The following is a 19,300-nucleotide window of genomic DNA, read 5'->3' as shown; positions in this document are numbered from 1 at the left end:
CAAAATATAGGATCTCATCATGCAAAATAAAGGATAGGTTTGGCTTAATTTCAACGGGATTCAAACCTATGACCTTTTCGTCCTATACTCTACCAACTACACCACAGGAGATGAAACAATATCACTATAGTGATTTAACTTGTCACAATTTGTAAAAGTTACTAAATCTACGGGAAAATAGGAATGATATTGATAATTGTAGATAAAAAATACAATTTTTTGATAAATCGCAATTGTCGCTGGAATGGAAAATACAGGGTGTCCCGAAATTCACAGGTCCATTTAAAAAAATGAATAAAAACAGAGCTAAAGCGGTAGAAATGCACCGTAAACGATTGGGAAAGCAGTGTATTTTCAGTCGTACAGAACTTCGAAATTAGTTACTAATTCTTGAAATAGATGACGCTGTAGTCTAAAAACTCGAGTACAATATTTTCAGATTCACTACATTTGCAGCAATGTAAATGGTGTAGTCGCATTACGAAAGCTGCAGATACCTGTGTGTGCATATGTCTCAGCCGGGATTTTTTCAGTACTGTATTTTATAGTTTTCCAGATTGAAGCGCCATCTGCTAAGGAACTTAGAACAACTCAGGTTCGAACTCATTTCGAAATTTTGTCTAAACTCTCTTAAGGCTGAGACGTTCGCGTGGGTTTCAGTGAATTTTGTCCCGAGATTTCACCACGTTGTTTCTGTAAGTGGTGGATATTTTGAAAATATTTTTTTTCAGACTGCAGTGACATCTGTTCAGAGATTTGTAACTAATTTTGAAATTCTGACTGAAAATTAACTGTTTTCCGAAGCACGATGCAGCAAACGGAGATTTTCTATCACTTCTCGTCCGTTCTTTTTTTCGACAGTTTTCCAAATGGGTCCATCAATTTCACACCACCCTGTAAATTCCTTCCACTGCTACTACTTGACCGTACTTGCAAATCGTGCGTGCGTGCGTAACTCTGACAACGTTATGCCTGTTTCGCGTTATACTCGTGCTGCCATCTGACTCCCTTATGTTGAAGTGAAATGGCAAATATCTTAATTTAATTATGTGTATTCATCATATTCTTCCTTAACAAAAAAAAATGAAATTTCTCATGAAAGATATGCAGTCAGTTCAAATCAAAACTCATGTGAGTGAAATCTTCTTCGAGCTTGAATACATTTCTTTAATGAATTATGGGAAAAGCAACGATTCCATGAGATGGGATTTTCGTTTTAGTAAATGGCATTATTGAGTGGAATTTTCAAACTAATATTTGTGCGTAATTATCTGAGTTATTAATAATGAGAAATTTACGTCATATGTTCGACGGATATGACGTCAGTCTGTGGCCTGAATCTGATTCCGAAATTAAATTTTAATGAATCACGGAACTCTACATAAAACACAAAAAAAACCCCACGCTTTTGAAAAAGTAAAGCTCTAATATCAAGGAAAATTTCCGTGAAATTTATTATGAGATTCATACAAAAATATACAAAGAAGTAAAGTAAATAAAAAACCACTCTCAAGAAATGGCTGTGCTCTATACACATGATGTGTAACTTGTGTATCATAAATACATTCATTTTTCGATCAATATTGAATGAAAATCTCGACTCATAATACGAACATCAAGGAAGCATGGGACAAATCCTAAATATTTGATGGCGCCGCAAAAGAAGTCCCTGGAGACGTCATCCGAGTCTCGTTCTTAATGAAGAAGATCATGATCACATGAAGAGAAGCAAACGTGATTGCTCAAGAAAATGGTTCATTAATGCCTTCTTGCGCGGCATGTACTAGTACGTGCATGCAAAGCTAAACACTTTTTGTGTCTGATCCCGAATCTTTTTTCTCGTTTTCTTTCTTTTTTTTGTATGTGTATTAAAGATCAATGTGCGTGTTCAGCGATAGCTGAGCTTTAAGTGTTTTTTATGTGCCTTCTCATAAATCTGATGTTCACCATATGAAAATATTTATTCGGTATAATTCATCTTACGAAGAAACCAACGAAATTGGATCAGTGAAAATTCACATTCATGGTGATTGTGTTTTGTTTTCTCTATACAGGGTGTCCTGGAAGTGCTAATGCGGTTTTTAGCTCATCAACCGTCCATCATAAAAGTATGATTCCAACTTAAAAAAAAAAATGCTCAAAAAGCGTTCAAAAATTATCCTGTACCAGTTTCGAGAGTGAAAATACAGTGTGTAACAAAATTTAAAAAAATCTGAATTTTTATATAATTCCCCGTCTTCTAACCTCCAATTAGAAAGTTGTTTCCTTGTCTCTTCTGAGGCCAACATAAAAAATCCATGTCTCTAAGTGCAATATTCGCTAAGATATTTGAATTCAAAAATCGAAGAAAAGTTATGAAAAGACGTCCAAAACTAACGGATAACGCTCCTTTTCTCTCATTTCTGCTGTCCTTTCCCAACTTTCCTCCGATTTTTGAATTCGAATATCTCAGCGAATATTGCGCTTGGAAACTTTTTGGTTTCTTTTGGGGCCGTTCAAGTATTACGTAAGCAAATTTTTAGTCATTTTTGACCCCCCCCCCCCCTTGTCAGCAAAATTTCGTCATCAGCTCTGCCCCTTTGAATCCTAACTCATATTTTCATAAAGGGTGGTTGATGACGTAAGCATTATCAAACCCCCCCCCCCACCATCGATGATGACGTAATACTTGAACGGCCCCTTTTGGTCCCGTAATAAATAAATAAATAAATTTATTTATTTAATAAATCTTTCTCTTCCCCCCCCCCCCCTTTAAGATATTCTGCAAATTTGGCTGTATTCGGATAAACAGTTTTTGGGAAAAACTATTCAGAGTACAGTACGGAAAACTTTAGTTATAATCACCCTGTATATAAGGAATGCGCTTAGTATAAACTTGCAAATGGTGACTAACCCTACATGTTTGTTCATTAAATGTTTTCATTGCGAATAAATGATCAATGAAGGGATTAAGAAAAATAATTGAGATAAAATAATTGAATACATCTTTCCCGTTATTCAGCAAAATTTTCGCACTGCCGATACTCATCTTTGAACCATACGAAGGGATTAAAGAAATTTCACTTCAATCGACCGATGTCTGTGACGTCACTGTGACGCATCCCATCTATTCTGTAGTAGTGTTTGCTTCCACGTGAGTAAACCATTTATAACGTTGAACTCTAGCGTGAACCACGAGTTATTAAAGCCCTCGGGAAAAACTTATATCCAAAGTTAGCACTGTCAAAGTTAGCACGACACAAACACTGTCTGCCCAGGCGGTTGTTTGCCATCATCTTCCACCCCCTTGCCGCAATACTGTTGGACGTTTTTAAGCTTAACGTTTAAAACTCATCACTTTCTAAATATTTTAAGACCGTTTGTGAATCAGTATACGCACTCAGAGAGAAACAGGATTTAAAACAAGAAAAAAGATAGATTGATGGTTGCCATTCCGGTATAAAGCCGACGACTTTTGCAATGAGAGCGCATTAGAGAGAACTCTTTCATTACGTGTTTTAAGCCTGTATGAAAAATAACACAGAACGAACGGTAAACATGTCAGTTTTGCGAGAGCTCTCTCACACTGAATTTAATTCCAAAAGATTAGAAAATTTCTAGGAGCGCGTGCATTTAAACTCGAATCGCAATCAAATGATACAAAAATTCTTCACCAGCAATTCTCAACACATTTACAGATTGAACAATCTTATTCAATAAAAGAAAAGTAGGACACCCTACCTTTCAAGTTTTACAAAAGAACTTTTATAGTGTAATTCTGGCCTAAGGCCGGCATTACACTATAAAAGTCTGCTGAAATTTTTTTTATAAAAAACTCTTGAAAAATGCAACCAGTAAGGGCATCGGTTGCATTTGCTCGAATGTAACCGATAACCTTATTGGTTGAATTTTTCAAGTTTTGTAAATGAATTTTTCTTAAACTTTTATGGTGTGTAATCCCAGTTTTATAGCAATTTGTCTTTTACACGTCGAACATTTTTATCAAATTGTCACTTTTTAGATAACCAAAAAACTCTTTCTCTCCAGACGGCCTGCCATTCTCTGCTTCTCAAGACAGGGCAAAACTTGAAGTAACTTCTTTACCATTAGTAATTCTTTACTGAAATCTTGACATACGGACAGCACAATGTTTTATGGTAGTTATAGTATAACGATCCGCGAACCAGAGGTGTTCCGCTAGCAGATTTGATATAATTAATTCTAAGAAAATTTAATTCGGATTGAATGAAAAGTTATTCAACCTTTGCAATTACCGTTAGTTTTTTTCCATAGGGTTCAAATAAAAATTATACCTGCATACTTGATTTCAAAATACATCATCGTGGGGAAATATCGGGAATTGTGATCCTACGCGAAGATGCAATAAATAGGGTTATCGCTAAATTTAGGGGAAAAAAATTCAATTTATTGATTGAAATAGAATTTGCTAATTGCTGCTGCAATTGCTGAGGAGTGAGAGAAATGAAGGACTGCTACAAATCGTAGTAAAGAAAATGTATTTCACGGGAAAAAAATATTCAAATGTTCACATGATCATATTTCATTGAGGAAGCATTTGTTGTATAAAAAAATCGGAACAAAACCAAAATTAAAGGAATGTCCCGTAATACGGGACATAGGTGGTCCGTCAAATCGCTTCAGACATTCTACTGGTCCTTGGATTCAGAAAGATTGAGAAACGCTGTTTTATGGTGTATCGGTGTGAACCAATTGATCACTCTCTCTGAAACTTTCCTACCGACACTCCAAATGACTTTATTACCTCCTTCATTCAAAAACGAACAGAGTCCTGCTCTCCCTTTCTTTGCTTGTCTTTAGATAAGAGCTAGAAGTCAAATCTTCAGATTGTTTTGAGTGACGAAAAATAATAAAAATTAATTAAGGATAATTCAAAAAATAATTTGTTGTATCCAGGATTTTTGTTCGTTAAATAGAGGTTTAAGCTTTATTTTCGTCAGGATTTCAGAACAAAATTCGTCAAATCGAGGAATTTTATTGAGTCGGTGTTCGTTATATCGGGGTCCGACTGTATCATAATTTGAGTCTTGCTTTGGCGAGAATATCTTCCACTAAAAGTTTCAAAACATGCTATGAAAAAAGGGTATTGAAATTCATTAAATATACAGTATCATTACCAGTAACACAAGCTATATTCTCCAATATTCAAACCATCAGCACAAGTTTGTCGAAGAGATAACCATTTGTCAAGAACTGCCATAAGCAATGTTAGCTGAAAGTTTCGTTCTCGCAGAAGCTATTGATTGTACGATGCAATTAAGATGGTTTCGTAAACGAAGATGGCCTTTCATTAGATAGTGATTTTTTCGCTTGGTTTTAATTTGTGAATATACATTCTTAAGATATAGTGGACAATGTACCCCTATTATATGTTACGATAAATGTGATAAATCCAGTTATTATGCATAATTGGGCTGACCATTTCGGTAAGTTCGATAAATTTTTATAAATTTATCTGTTAATCCCCTGAATACTTTCAAAATTAATGAGAAAAATAGTTCCAGAAGCAATGAGAAAAGAATAGTTTCAGAACAATCAGAAAAATACATAGCTTCCGAATTAATGAGGAAAAATAGTTTCAGAGCGTTATGAATAACGCTTGGGAACATGTTCGTTGGTGAACATGATAAATTCATCACAACACATCCCCGAAATTACTCCTATTTGACGAATTCTGAAATTGGACCTCGCTATAGTGAACTTTCATTAAAAAAATTTTACGGTCGTACCCGATATAAAGGATTTGGATTCAACGAATTTTTACAAGTTTCTGTGCTCGTACAGTCAAACCTCAAACAAACTCCTATTTGCCGAATCCTACAATCGGATTTCGATATAATTAACTCATATTTGGCTAATTCTGGAATCAGACCGACCTCGACATAACGAAATCCTGTACAACAAATTTTACGATTGCGCCCCGGTTTTTAACAAACTCATATATAAAATTCTACAAATTTTTTAATCTCACGAATTTTGTTTCATTTAAGAAATTCGACACCGACAGAATTTTATTAAATCGTGAAATTGATCAAATAAGAGTTCGTTACATCGGGATCGACTGTATTTCTCAAACATACTACCGAGTCACATTTCAGATTTTTTTTTTCCTGTATTTATCGAATCCACCCACACCCATTACACTATGATATTACGCATAATCATCGGTAAAAGCGATAAATTTCAAGTGTTTATTAAATTTTCCTGGTACACATGGATATCACCGACAATTTTTTACATGTGTCCAGGACTTCTCGTCTCCACCCTGTACATTTGAATTCCAATAAAGGTCATCAGATCTTCCAGATCTGATTTATTGTCCAATACTTATTTCGATTTCAATCATGAAATAATTTCGGAATATAATCGCATTCCCGTTATTTTCCCAAGATAATATATGGAAGTATTTATACAGTACTTTGAGGGAGATCGCATCGCCATGCGTTGAGTTTCACGATCAGGAGGAGGATGAGAAAAATTCGGATTATAGAATATATTAAAATGATTTTTCCAATTAAAGGAGGCGCAATTTGACGTATCCCAAGGAAATATTAGATTCGTCGGATTCGTCTCTCTCTCGTGATGAAACTCATTTCAGTCCAGAGTGTATTCAACCTAAGCTTCTCGGCTGATGAAACGTAATGAGCTTTTCGATACTCTCGGTGCAGAACCCCGAACGAACCATCTAGTTAGTGTCAATAACCAAATTATTCGGAGCTTTAATTTCGGGGGATTTAAAGAAATTTTCCTGTGATTATAGGCAGGAATATTATCAGATGGATGATTGCTAGCGCATGCTCTAGATTCTTGGTTCAAATCCTAGTTGTGATGGGAATGTATTGTCAATTTACACAGGGTGTATTGAAAATGAGTGGGTGAAAATTAATTCTTCAGTGCTCGATCCGAGTACTGAGTGTGTACTCAGTGTTTCGAAAAAATTAACTCTAGTTATACTCATTAAAATATGCGAAAAAATATAAAAATATCCGGCGGAATTATTATGGGTCACTCAAAAAAAAATTGCAAATATTGATATTTTGAATGTCAATAGAGGCGAAAAACGAATTTTAAAATCCTGCAACCCTACAGCCTTAGAGTGACGTCATTCAAACAACACATGTTTAGGTAAAACACAGACAGTGAAAGAAAAAAAAGAAATAACTAGAGAGAGAGAGAGAGAGAGTTTTCCGGGGGGGGGGGGGGGGAACAAGAGAACTCTCCAAAGGTTTTTAACAGCTGACTGATGCGACGATATATTTTGGAAAGAGAAAATTCAACTGTTCCTGCGGGGAATCGAACCAACGCCCTAGACTACTAGACTACAGAGGCAATGAATATCTCAATCTTTCCTTGGAGAGCATTTTTATTTTTCCCCCAACGTTTCAAACTTCCTACGACGGTGAGTTGGAACGGAAAAATTTGTTTACAAGGGCTCACAATGACAGCATAAAGCGCTGTTTTCTTAGGAGAGGGTTGTTATGCGCCGCGTACAACATGAATCGCCCAGTGCGACACGCCGTCCACTCACCAATGAAAAATGCAGTGACTGTGTTCCTACAGAGCGCAACACGCCTAAACACCAGCGCTTTACGTCATCGACTGGGGGAACCACACTATTCAACATGTACATAGCAAAAGGACCACAGGAACCACCTTTTATCTGTCGCAAGGTGTATATATAGCAGAAGGGGCATGAAGACGGTTATCTATCGATAGATGAACATAGCAGAAGGACCACGGGAACCATACGCTATAAACTGCGAGATGTACATAACAGAAGGACCCCGGGTACCGTACTGTATCTACCGCGAGATGTACATAACAGAAGGACCCCGGGTACCGTACTGTATCTACCGCGAGATGTACATAGCAAAAAGAGCACGAGAACCACACACACTATCACGAGATGTACATAGCAGAAGGACCACGAAAACCACCTTCAATCTAATCTATCACAATGTAAATATAGCAGAAGGGGTATGAAGGAAAAGGTAGACAAGAGAGAGAGAGAGAGAGAGAGAGAGTGTACATAGCAAAAAGACCACGCGGACCATACACACACTTCCGCGAGGATGTACATAGCAAAAGGACCACGAGAAGGAGTCTCCGCGGGAGGATCTCTATCACGAGATGTATATAGCAGAAGAACCACGCGAACTTCTATCTAATCGTAATCTGTCGCGAGATGAACATAAAACAAACAACCACGGGAACCTTACTCTATCAAACGCAAGATATCCATAGCAGAAAGACCAAGATAACCGCACGCTATCACAAGGATGTGTATAGCAAAAGGACCACGGGAACCACCTTCTATCTATCGCAAGATTTAAATATAGCAGAACGGGCACGAAGACGGTAATCTATCGTGATATGGACACATAGCAAATGGACCACGAGAACCGTAGTCTATCGTGAGATTTGCACAGCAGCACTACGCGAACCATTCTCGATATCCATCACGAGATGTATATAGCAGAAAGACCACGTTAAGGGCGTAGCAGCCCAGGGCGATATACCTGCCTTAGTACCAAATGATGTTTAGAGGTGTGAGTTCGGCCTGATTCGTTCTTTTCAGAAACTTTCCTGGCGCTTAGATGCAACAGAAATGGTGACAACATGAACAGAAAAAGATTGCTACCGCAGGGAACACTGAACCACACCGAAGTTTTATCACAGTCCTCCTGGGGAGTATAAAAAAAGCAAAATGTTGAATTCTTCTACTGTTCGGAATCGGCAATAAATTTTGTTCCGGTCTAATTAGTCATCGTGTGTTAGTGACCGTGGTGCCACAAAAATAGTCAAATAATCGACCATGAGAACCATACTCTATCACGAGATGTACGTAGCAGAAGGACCACGGGAATCATATTCTATGTCGCGAAATTTTCACGCGATTAATTGGTATACAAATGATCATGACCTGAAAAACCTCGTAAAGTGAGATCGCGTAAAACGGAGGATACCCATAACACAAAAACTGGGCATGGGAAACAAAATTTTACTTAAGTGAAGGATCAGAATCCGTATCAAAATGAAGATCGATCGAAGTGTTTCTCGATAACTAAACAGAGGGGTGGTGGAGGAGAGACAGAGAATTCAAATAGATGATGATACGAACTTCGAAAGGAGTTATGGGGCGGTGGGGCATTAGAGAGGAGTGTAAGAACGCATGAAATAGCGCTAAGCGACTAAGTTGTTGAGAGGTTAGACGTGCACTAACAAAGTGCGTACTGAAGTAGAAGTCCACTTCTAAGGGTCGGGTAGTGTCTGCCACCTCCGCAATCTGGAATGGAAGTGGCACTCCTGTCCCCCAAATAAGAACGAAAGTAGTTGGTAGACAGGCATGAGAATGTGACTTAGCCATGTAAGTGTCCGTTTAGACCCGACACTAGAACGAAATTGCGCATAAACTGCTGTCCAAGCCCATCAGACCTGAATAAATGGGCAAACGGCTATCTAAGCCTTTCGAATGAAATCGGTAGTCGAAGACTTTCCAAGCACGTTAGGATTGGAAGCGGCTGTCCGATCCTTTTAAACAAAGGAAACGACGATTGTTCCGCTTTTAACTCATTGCCGTAGGGCTCTGTTACTTTGAAAAATTAATTCAAGAAAGTTTTGTTCTAATAGTTTCGAGAAACCCTAGATTATTAGAAAATTAGAACGTTTTGAACTTTAGCGACATTTTTTTTTCAAAGCAAAAAATGCATTGAAAAAATAAAAACTTAGACATGAATGTTTTCAGTGTTTTTTCAATGCATGTAAATATAAACAACTGAATAGTTGTTTTGGTGTCTCTGAGAGGTGCTAAAACCTTTCATAGTGGCCCCTAACACATGTACGAGGTTTTACTTTCAGCCTTTAAGTGGGGTTGGTGTGCACGCAATATTTTCCAAAAAAAACACATTTTTCTATTTTTAAATACTGTGCTATAAAATTTTCTGCGTCTTCATTCAAGATTTTTGTTCTACCTGTAATAAAAATATTTTTAAAATATTTTAATATAAAAACTGCTGGCAGGCATTGTGTGCACTTGCTAATGTTACTAAAAGTTTTTTGTTAGATAAGCAACATTTTTTCGAACACCTACTCATATAAATGTCTTGAAACTGTTTCTCAACACTGGTACTATATATACTTTAACGCGTGCTTTTAGGATTTCAATTGTTGGTTGTTTTTTCATCAACAAAATTCAACTTTTTCAAAAATCGTCAAAAAACACCCATAGATTGGAACGTGACTAAGCTCCCATAAAAAATTTTCAAATAATTTTAATAAAAAATCCTCGTGTTAAAGTAACACCATATAGTGTTGAGAGACAGTTTCAAGACATTTGAATGAGTGGTGTTCGAAAATATGTTCATCTAACAAAAAACTTAGTTTTGAGAAAAAAGCATTTTAAGTGAAAAACATTAGCATGTGTAATTAATGCCCGCCATCACAATTGTTATCGAAATATAGTAAAAGTATTTTTAGTACAAATAGAAAAAAGAAAAACTTTAACATAGTTAAACAGAAAATTTCATAGTATTCAAAATTGAGAAATTGGAAAATGTGTTTTTTGGAAAATTTGCATGCACCAACCAATCCTCTTAAATATAGCAAATCGCCAGTTAAAATTCAATTGTTTCAACTTTTCAGTGATATTTGAGAGAAATACAAAAATTAAATAATTTTACCCATACATAAATTGCAATATAAATTAGTAAAAATTTACATTTTTTCGATCGAAATTTTTGTTGAAATTGTCAGTAGGTGGAACTTTGTTCACTGCTTCCATTTGAAAATAACGACACGTACTATCAGTAAGTCTTTGGTTTTTAAGTAACCGGTAATTTTTGCACATGAAAAGTGGTAAAAGTCGAAAGTTTTAATCATCGATATCTGAATAAAATTTGCTTCAAATGTTTCGTTATAAATTTCTTTCTCGATGTTTCAAATTTAACTTTTTCATATTTTGTTTTTGAACCGTGTAAAAATTTTACTTTAAATTTTCCCAATCATTGTTAAAAAAATATAACTGAATTCAAGCTGACAATTTTCCATATGAACTTCAACTTATACGAACCTCAGAATTTTTTCACTATCTGACGTTTTTCGAGGAGCACCTTGTATATTACGGTAAAAATGTGATAACTCGTCGATTATGCATAATCACCAGGCTCGTAACATTTACCGGGACATACACACTGCAATGGCACCACCGGATAAGCGTTGTTGAAATTAGTTCTCAGAGATAACGTTTTCTTCTGAAAAGTGCTCGGTGACGTAAAAAATTTGAGAACTACTGCTATATAGGCTATTATTCTATCACTTTGATCTCCTCCAATAAATAAATTTCTGGCAACGACCCTGTACATACGCATCTTGGAAATATTCCCATCTCCCTTGCTCATAAATCGGGGAAAGTGAGGGAGAGAGAGTGAGAGTTCCGATGCTCATTACGGCTTTTGAAATTGCAGAGCTGCTGCCAATCATCTACTGGATTCCTTAATTATGGCATCTGTGGATTCCCAGCTCTTTTCACTAGCAAAATGGAATCGACGGTCGATGCTCAGTTTATTATGAATCTCTCTCTCTCACCAGTGGATTGGCTCGGAACATCATTTTCCATCACTTCTGGAGACGAGTTGTCGGATTCGGAAATGATGATCTGCTCCAGATAGAGAAAGCACCGGCCTTTCAACTGAAAGATGGAGAGAGATTTCTCTAATTATCCATCCGCCGGGTTTGGTTCGGTGTATTGGTACGACAACGCTTTTCAATTTCCAGGTATTTTCGATCGATTTACGGCTTGTCAATCAGAGAAACCTCACCCATAAGTATAGTAGAACCTCACTATAACGGACAGCTTAAAAAAATGTAAAATTTTTATCTGATGAATTTATAAAACTCGTATTAAGGACAGTCCGGTCCATGCCGCTTTATTTGATCACATCAGAATTCAGGGTTTCTGATAACAATAACCGAATGACAACTATGTCCGATAGAAATCCCGTTAGCAAGTGCGATGGCCATACATCCCGTCTGATTGAATGAGACGTATGGTTAACGGGTGTTTTTTAAAACGGGACAATTTCCTTCCCACATAATTGGTTGCAAAACGTTCAATTTTCTTTTTATTCTAAATCGGGAATTTTGTTTTTCCTTTTTCAAGCTAAAATTCTTCATTTTTGTTATTCAGCCATTGCGAGGCGTTAGAATGAACTGCATATCACAAATTACGATATCTTTTTTAATGTACCAAATACCATAGATAATGTACCATAGAATCACTTGAGAAAGTGTCTCTGAAAAAGAAATTTAATCTTGTCAACTGAAAGAAAAACTGATCAATAACTGAAAGAAAGGGGTTTTCTTTGTCATCCATTTTCCTTCACTATAGCAAGGCTATTTCAAAAGTAGCTCCACGCGTATAAGTATCACAGCGAATGCTATATACTCATTACGACATTAAGTACGGAAATGCTTGCCAGCGAAAGAGGTGGGGGTGGGGGGGGAGAGAGAAAACCCTTCTAGCCTACTACATAGTCTTGTAACCTGTTAACGATAACTTACTGGAAAAAAAATTATGGTTAAACACTAGCTTCAGAATACACAAAAAAAAAACTTTCGACCCGAATTATAGCATTATCCGTGATTCTAAATTAAAATTAAGATTAATACAGTGTATACCTACACACCCTTCTCAATTCAACCTATGTTGAAGGCTGATTTTTAGTTGATATATATAATAAACACTTTTTACACAAATAACTACTGTACTTGCGCAACAGTAGCGCATTACACCCCAAAAAATAAATTACTCGTTATATAGCGGACTTTCATTATAACGGACAACCTTCAGCCCCCCCCCCCATTAGTCCGTTATAACGAGGTTCTACTGCAAATCAAAAGGGGACCACGTAAAATTGAACCTTTAAATTTTCAAATACAGACTTTATACGAGGGAAAAAAAAGCTATTGTTCACATGAATCGAGTGTGCTGCCATCTGTGTTTTTTTTTTCAAAATAATAGTGGGTAAATCGCAATGTTAATGACTACTGAACCATATACCTCTATGAAATTTCAAGTTGCAATGTGCGTGGATGTGTTTTGGCTTCTGTGTAATGTTTGTTATAGTGCTTCCATCTGCCAACTATTTTTCGAACTATGAACGAAGTGCAATGATTTCATATTTGTACTGTTGTAGGCCTGTCGCTCTCTATAAAAGAATTTTTAACAGGGGGAGCCGGCTCGTATTCGCACCTAGATGTTGGGAACAGGGACGGACTTAAGTGTTTTGCGGCCCAGTGCGAAAACGGCTCTGCGGCCAGACGAATTAAATTTTCTTGATCTTTGTGGCGGGGGGGGGGGGGGCTGAAAGGGCCTCAGGCTTCAGGTTTCGGTGCTTATGCTAGGGACTCTGCTGTAAGATGTGTAAGTGCCATGTCTGCAATAGCTGTCAACAGTGCACCACAATGGAATTGCTGTCAGGGCTAGACGACGGGTTGTTTGCCCAGAGTTACAACTAAATATTTTTTCAGGCTGTGCTTTGACAGAGCCTGTTTCCCCACATGGGTAAATTGGACGTGCGCCCACAAATTTTCAGGCCGCCGAAATTTGCTGCCTTTTGCATTGTAGAAGGTATGGATCCCTCCCCACTGCTCTGCCTCAAAGAACACTGTGTATAAGAACCCCCCCCCCAAAAAAAAATTACTCAGGACCCGAACATATGAGAAACAGGCCCTGGGTTTGGGAGGGGGTTGTCAAAATTCTAGACCTCGAGGGTCCCCTTTCTTTGACAGAACTTTAAGCTGTTGCTTTGTTAAGAAATCAAAATATAAGTATTTTTAATCTATTTTGCGGCCCCTAACACTTAGCGGCCCGGTGCGGCTGTGCCCTTCGCACCTGCGTAAGTCCTGGCCCTGGTTGGGAACCACAGAAAACCAACTTCAGCCGACCACCGCTGTGTCGTACTGCTAACGACTGATATTTTTAATTTGTTTTTATATGTTTTATTACATGACTGACTGATATGACTTCGGTTTGCAACGTCCATATTTTAAAATAAAACAAAAAAGAAACAGAATTCAGTTTTCCCATCAATTCTGAAACTATTCCTAGCATTCATTGTTTATGAATCCATTCGCCGAAGCAGTTATTGACCATCTGAGACGGAAAGACATTCAGACGCAATAATGGATCTGGTCTGGCGGTCGGAAACGACAGTTTATATAACACGTCCTTCCTTATCGATATTTCGTCGGAAAAAGTTGTCGAAAACAGTTTCCTCGAAAACACATCCGTTTGACAGTCGGGTCCGCTATTCTCTCATGCGACTGACTGGCTATCCTTCCAGCAACGACAAACGCCGTCTAATCTCGAGCCTATGTTTCGGACAAAAAGAAAGATTCAGACTGTTTCAAGGGAAGTAGATTCAGAGGAGTGCCCGGGAACTGTTTTTGGGAAAGTTATATTTTCTGGTCATCTCGAGCTTTTTTCCCATTTTAAAAGAAATTTCCCGTTTGTCAACAACGAGCGTTACCTGAATTTAATTTTATACTGGAATCGGTATAATGAAGATTTTTATAACTTCCTAAATCATACAGGTTGTTTCATAAATTCGAAAGTAGTTTGAAGTTCTTAAAAATTGAAGGAATTCGTATATGTGAATGCGCTTTGTGGAAAAGTCATTTCACGAGTTGATTTGATACAGGGTTTGTATACATTGTTGATACATTGTTTTGGTGGAGGGGGGGGGATTTGGCACTTTTCTGTCGAGAGAGGGCGCGGCGTGAAAATAAATCACTGGAAATATGTAAATCATGAAAATCAGAATCTTGATACCGCTCCTCCGTATGTTGAGTCACTTTCTACTTTTGCGAAACAGCCCATTCTGGAGAAAAATGGTTTTTTACTTCTACTATAAATTGTAGAAATGTACCATTTTGAAAATAAACTCCTTAAAAATCTGGATTGTTTGCAACATTTTAAACCACAGCATCATATTTCTTTTCTTCTTATTTTGGCGTAGAACCTTCCTGATTGACTCACAAACACCGTATGATGATTGGATGTGGGGCATAGAAATCGCCAATTCTGAGCCCGATCATTTTTTTTCCCGCACATCGATGATACTACTACTAAACCCAGACATGCACCTGTGCGTGTACGTGTAGTGAAACCTGATGTGAAGTTTGTTTCTGTGTAATGCTTGTTATGTGTAGTGCTGCCATCTTCCACCAGTTTTTCGAACTATGAGTGAAGTGTAATGATTGAATAATTAATCGTTGTAGGCCTGTTGCTCTCTGTGGCGAGACTTTTTAATGGGGAGATCGGCTCGCATTTGCGACTCGAAGTTGGGAACCACAGGAAACACAACGATGATACTGGCAGCGGAATTTGTTTCCTTGAATATTCTGAGGGAAAATGGACTACTTGATGACGTCACGAGCAGCTTGCGGAGGCCTTCTATCTCTAAGAGGTGTGATTCAACTCCTCCCTTATTTTTCCCATATAAGCCTCTAACGCAGTACACAGTGTTAAAAGCAAGGAAGAAAAGCAGAAGAAAAAAAGAGTGCATTTCTTGCGCAATAGAGCCAGGGTTTGACCACCTAGTGAACTATATGGGTGCAATCAAGGTACTGGCGTACGCAAGGGGGGAAGAATTTGATTCCCCTCCCCCCTCCTTTTTTTATTTTCCCGAAAGAAGGTGGGGGCTTGTTTTTTACTGCTAAAGAAAACCCCAAAATCTGAGATTTTGCGTACGCCAGTGACAGTAATGTACACATTGACATTTAAACCCTACCATAAACCAGGATCACTATATACACATTGCTCAATGTGATTTAATATTTGAACTCCCGAAGCATCGGGAATTTACATCGTAAAAACATTGTATATAACAGATCAAAAATCTTTCCCATAACTTTAGCCTAGATTCACACACACAAATCTTTTTATTTCCAACGCAATGAATTTTTCAGCAAAGAGGGCAATAACGCGTGTAATCTCGTTGGCCGAGATTTCCCGAATGTAATTGATCGCGAGGAGAAATAATCTGTTCATCTCAGCAGATTACTGTCAAGGGAACAAATATCCAGATTCAAGGGAACGAAAAAATAGAGAGAGAAAAACACTTTCATATATATATTGTAGTATTTTCTTTTCTTTTCACTTTCTCCACAAAAGAAACACGTTCATATAATAAATATGTTTTGAGAAGAAATACTTCGAATCGCAGCCGATATTTTCTACCATAAAAATCTCCTTTTAACAAACGGAAAACTCGAAAAATTTTCTGTCATAATAATTAAGTGAAAGAGAAACTCTGCAATTCTTATTTTTTTTCAAGGAAAAATTCCATTCTTTGTTTGAGAAACATCGAAATGTCTGTTAACAACAGTTTCTTTCAATTTTTTGTGGTCATTTTCGTTAATGTTTCCTTGGAATTGTGGAAATGGCTTTTTTTTTATTCCCTCTAAAATTTGAATCAAATCAGTAAAAATTATTTTAACAAAAAAAAGTATAAGGTCTTGAATAATTTGGTGTGTGTGGTTGTGTATTACATCATCTAACCCCATTACAATCACGGACGAAATATTCCGTTCAAACGCCAGTGAATAAAATAAATGAGATCAATCCAGTTCTCTGTGTTTTCTTTCCTCTCTCCTCACCATCGCGAAGCTTTATTGTAATCCTATGAACCGAAGTTTTTTTTTTAACTCCTGCTCCTTCTCCACTTATAATGTATCTTTCCAGAAAATATGTTGCTGCCAAAGCCCGAATCGTTGCGACTTGAGTTAAAAAAGTTCGGCTAACCAGTGAATATATTGTTTAAATTTTGGAGCCGTAAAAATTATGGAGCCCACGGTAAATGGAAAAAAGAGCTAGTAATTTCGTATTTTTCTGTGTATTTGGCTTTTTCGTTGTTCTCCTTTAGTGACCCTCGGTATATGACCAACTTGCCTGGGCAAAAATCAGATCCTGATGACAAAAATTCACTAAAATATAGGATTTTTATAATTAGATTCAAAACTTATCAGCTATGATTTTCATCGCATTTTGACCAAGATCCAAAGATTTTTTTTCCTCCAAAATGCGATCCAAAACAGTTTTTTCTCCTTCCAGTGTGGCCCGGATCATCCAAAATTTTAGGGCACAAGGGTTAGTTATTAAAATAAAAAATTAACTTTTCATTTGTTCACCCTCTCCTTAAAATCCCAACAGCAAAGTTGTTGCCATGTTTCTTCGTAGCTCAAAAAAAACCATGTTTTTAAGTGCAATATTCGCTGAGTTATTTTTGAACTCAAAAATCGCTGAAAGTGAGGGAAAGAACAGCACATGAAGCTTGTCCGTTAGTTTAAACGATTATTTTCTTCATTTTCAGCCATCTTTGAATTCAAATAGTATCTAAATCAATGAACTTAAAAACATGTTGGGTCTTTTTTTTCTCAGAAGAAACCAGGCAACAACTTTTTCTTTATGTTTTTTAGAACAGGGTGAACAAATGAAAAGTTAGTTTTTTTATTTCGTTAACTATACAACCTCTTGCAATATGAACGATGTATCTGAGGTCTACACGTTATTTTGATACTTTTCCCAGTTAGAAGTGTTTCTAGGATCAACGTTTCGCAAGTTATTCCAGGGTAAACGACCTCCGTATGCACCGAATGTAGCGAAATGTATTGAGGCCCTGTTTCATAGCCTTCAGAAGTATTCGTTAACGGAAGGTGGCCGCTAACGGGGAGCGCCTGTTATGGAGTTTCCACTGTGAGATTATTTACCGGTGTGTAAAAATTATACTGCACTACATACAATGATTTTCCAGTGATTACGATTCTAAATTGAACGCACCGTGTAGTGAAAACTGTAATTTTGTTAATGCGGAATGTATATTGGAATATCATGTGGAAGAGATAAAGGATGCGTTTCCTATTCAAAATAACTCTAGTGACATCTTCTTGAAAACATGCATTGTCTACGATGAATAAACAATCAGCTGGAAAATCTCGACTAAGATTAATCCCAGCGTAACCATTACTTAAATCACGTGACGTCACACGGCGGTGATGATAAATACTTGTTTGATTTAGAGATGAATGGAAAACAAAACAAAATTCAAAACAATAATACAGTAATGAGAACGGAAATTTTGTCTGCAGCAATCACAGAGCAAGAATAACATTTATATCTTTAGTCTATGGCAGCAATACACACGGAGTATTTTGTAACAGAAAGAACGTTTTAATCATCCTCCCTCTTTCCGAACAGATAATTAATTTTCCTTCCCCCCCCCCTTCCCCGTTCTTGCCGGAATTTCGCGTAAATAAACATTCCTAAAAGTCAAAAGGAAAGATACATATTCGCATATCACTGAAGATTTATAAAATATTTGCTTAAGAAATCTGAGCAATCCCGTCATCTCTTCGCCTGGACCCATCCAAACAAAATACTGTACTAGAGGAATTCCATTCCGCAAAATCGTATTACTATGTGTGTGTTTCCTCTTCCCAACCTTCAAAAATCAAAGATATAACAAACAAAAATCGATTAAATTATTGAATTTTTTTTTGTTTTAGAACTTAAATATTTGAACAGGGAACGAAAATATTTCAGTGTTTAGCCATAAGACCCGCTTAATAATGCACATAGCGGAATATTAAGTTCATGTAAACTAACATAAGAGGAATAGAATTTTTTTTTTTTTCTGGACATGGTTTCCGAGAAAACTTTCAGCGCAAGTTAATTGAGTTACTGAGAAATCCTTGCTTGCACTTTAAGCTAATATTTCATGGGAATCTAAGAGAAGAGGCCGCATGAAAATTTCCCGGAATTCTTAGCTAGCGTGTGTCTTATGTATGTATAAATTCCGTGTTAAAATGACATTATTGCTTCCTAGAGATTCTTACGCTGCCGTGGATACTACATCTAAGTAAAACCACTTACATGTATAAAAATCACGTTTCCGTGTAATATTCTACATCAATATTTAAATTTTCATATTAGATTAGGGCTTGAAAAATCGCAGGCGTTAGGTCACCGTGGAGACTAAAAAAATTATATTGGCGGCTAAAATTTTCTGTGCGTGATTAATATGTAGTTCAGGCAAACGAAATACGCTTGGCTCCTAAAATATTTGGTTAGCACCTATATTTTTTCTAGCTATGTCAAGCCCTGTATTTTAGCCCCAGTGGTCATCCATACGCATCGAAATTCAATTTCACTCCCATAAATTTCGTTGAGGAGTGAAAATATACTCCAACTTTTAGGTAACTTCATTATTCAGCCATTTCATTA

This window comes from Pholcus phalangioides, unplaced genomic scaffold, assembly GCF_987345545.1.
Source record: "Pholcus phalangioides strain wild (caught in Gottingen) unplaced genomic scaffold, Ppha-v1.0 ptg000004l_1, whole genome shotgun sequence".
NCBI classification, from domain to species: Eukaryota; Metazoa; Arthropoda; class Arachnida; order Araneae; family Pholcidae; genus Pholcus; species Pholcus phalangioides.
This window is presented reverse-complemented; position numbering follows the sequence as displayed.